The 2,510-nt window shown below is 41.2% G+C and overlaps 1 protein-coding gene across 1 annotated transcript in view; it reads left to right on the forward strand.

Annotated features, from left to right (window-relative positions):
• The window catches only part of LOC136665666 (carcinoembryonic antigen-related cell adhesion molecule 5-like), a 210,748-nt gene that overhangs the window by 172,289 nt on the left and 35,949 nt on the right, over positions 1-2,510 (forward strand). The window lies entirely within an intron of this gene.

Below are 2,510 nucleotides of genomic sequence, written 5' to 3' on the forward strand. Positions count from 1 at the left end.
GCCTTTAGAAGGCTGAGCTTATCTTTGTGAGCTTTCTTTGCAAAATCTTTGCATTTGTCTAAGGTGTGCTTTGAGCTACAAAGTGTGCAATAGGGTTGAAACGTTGTGTCATTTGGGGTAAGAGCTACACTTGTAACATAGCTACTGCCAGATGACTTTGAAGAGAGTAACTTCACAATAGGCTTATGCTTTCCCCTAATGACTGTCTGATCTTGAAGATCACCAAATACTGGATCAGCTGATATGCGAGCTTGGTTTTCTATAAAAGAGACAAGATCTAAAATTCTTACCCTTCGGTTACGGTGCTCTTGTAGCTCATACGCCTTGTTGCGCCATTTTTCTCTGAGCTTATACGGCAGCTTGAGAACAATGCTTCTCATATTGGACACTGTGTCCAGCTCTTCCCTGTACTCCATATCCTCCATAGCATTGCAGCAGCTCCTAAGGAACATAGCATAATCCTGCAACACTTTGGAATCCTCAGACTTTATTTGAGGCCAAGAAAGAGCTTTATCCAAATAACCACAAGAAATCTTATATTCATTTCCAAAGTTTTCCTTCAGCAATTTCTTTGCCTTTTCATAGCCTCTATCTGGTGCCATATATTCACAGCTCTTCACTAGCATTTGTGCTTGTCCCTTAGTGTACTGAATCAAAAATTGCAAGCGGTCTCTATTGCTATCAGTTTTACGTTCAATCACATTTTCAAAAGAGTGAATGAATGACTGATATTCAAGAACTTGTCCATCAAAGATAGGAACGTTACCTTGTGGTAATGTAGACAGAAGTTGCTGTTTCATGAGCATCCTTGTTAACTCACTTTGATTCTCTAGAATCTTGTTCATATAACTTTCATGTGATGCACTAGGTTGATTTTGCTGCTGAGGCACAGCAGACTGAGTGGCTCTAACTGAACTTGCAAATGGACAGGGAATGAAAGTATGGGTAGTTAATGAAGGATGGGTGGAAGGAATGGTGGTAGGAATGGTAGAGGTAAAGCTATGAGACAGTGTGTGTTGCGGCGGAGACTGTGCATTATTAGTGGTTCTAGAATAAAAGGACCTGGTGTGATATGTATCTGGGCCTAAATCGAGCAGGGGAAATTGCACATGAGCGCCTGTTTTGGGCCTGACTGCTGGGGTAGTCATTTCCTGAAAATTAAGTGAACTGCCCAGGAGTTCATCCAATGACGCATGGGTGGTGGTTGAAGCTTCAGCTGTGTCTCCAGGGGCTTCAGCACCTAATAAAGGCAATGAAACTAAAAGAGGGTCAAAGTTTTCAGCATTAGGCAAATTGAATGCAACATCTTTTAAATAATTAATTTTTGCAGTTGCAGCATTTATTTCAGCACTCAGCTACAAAGTTTCTCTCCTTTTCCTCAACCTTTCCTCTTGTTCCTGAATAGCATGTTTCTCTTGTAATTTTGAAGCTTTAACCATTAAAGCAGCGCGCTCAGCCTCTGCATTAATGCGCAATGACTTTGAAGTTTCATTTGATGCATTTGATTCATTTGACTTGTGTGATGCCGCATCAGTAAAGTCTTGATCAACGTCGGCATTATCAGGAAAAACAGGAGGCGGTTCTTCCATTTGTGGGACTGAAGAGGTGGCCTCCGTTTGGCTAGAGGAAATGGGGTTTTCCATAGCCGTAATCCATCTAGCTACATTTGCAATAAAACCCATTATCTGCGCACATCTTGGCTGATACCATTTTGCGTCTTCAATGCGTTCTTCCTCAGTCAACATTTCAACATAAGATGTGTGTACATCTTTAAACTCTGCAAAATATTCATTGAACTTTAACATGTTTCCTTTCACTTCATCAAGATAATCCTTGCCAGCCATTAGATTATTCAAAACGTTCATTCTCCTAGTGATATGAGACATTTTCCCAGATCTGGCTGAGCGCAAACGCGCCGCTGCTTCCCTCGCGTCTAAAGTTTCTGTCATTCCCTTTAGCGAAATCGGCAACAATTATCAAAAATCCCTTCAAATAGGCCGCGATTTCACCGGTCCAAATGTTTGGCCAAGGAGTAGTCAACTTGCAAAAACAATAAATTACAGTCCTTCAGCTCCAAAAATCTCAGACCAAACTTGCTTCTAAATTCTTCCAATATTATTTCCTAACGAAATTCCATCCAAAGTTTGGCGTTTGAAGGCACATACCTCTGCTGAAGCATTCCTTTGTTCCACTTGCCATGCGTTAGGCCGACGTCTCCTATTGTCTCCAAACACGCTTAAGCTTTTGCTCCAAACCAAAGCCTCAGCTCGCCATTGACTTATTGTAGTGGTAAAAACAGTTCAAGTTCGTCCTATAACCCCTTGTTTCCACTTTTAATTGTCTTTACCACGCAGGAGAGGACAGATTCAGTGTCAGACTCGCAGTTGGGTTCCAATGACTTTAAGGAGAGAGTTTGTTGCAGAATGTTGATGGTCATTTTATTACAAATAAATAGAAATACAAAACAAAGATGCAATGGGAGCATAAAATGGCATTAATAGCTGTTGGGC

This window comes from Hoplias malabaricus, chromosome 14 (genome assembly GCF_029633855.1).
Source record: "Hoplias malabaricus isolate fHopMal1 chromosome 14, fHopMal1.hap1, whole genome shotgun sequence".
In the NCBI taxonomy this organism is placed as follows: Eukaryota; Metazoa; Chordata; class Actinopteri; order Characiformes; family Erythrinidae; genus Hoplias; species Hoplias malabaricus.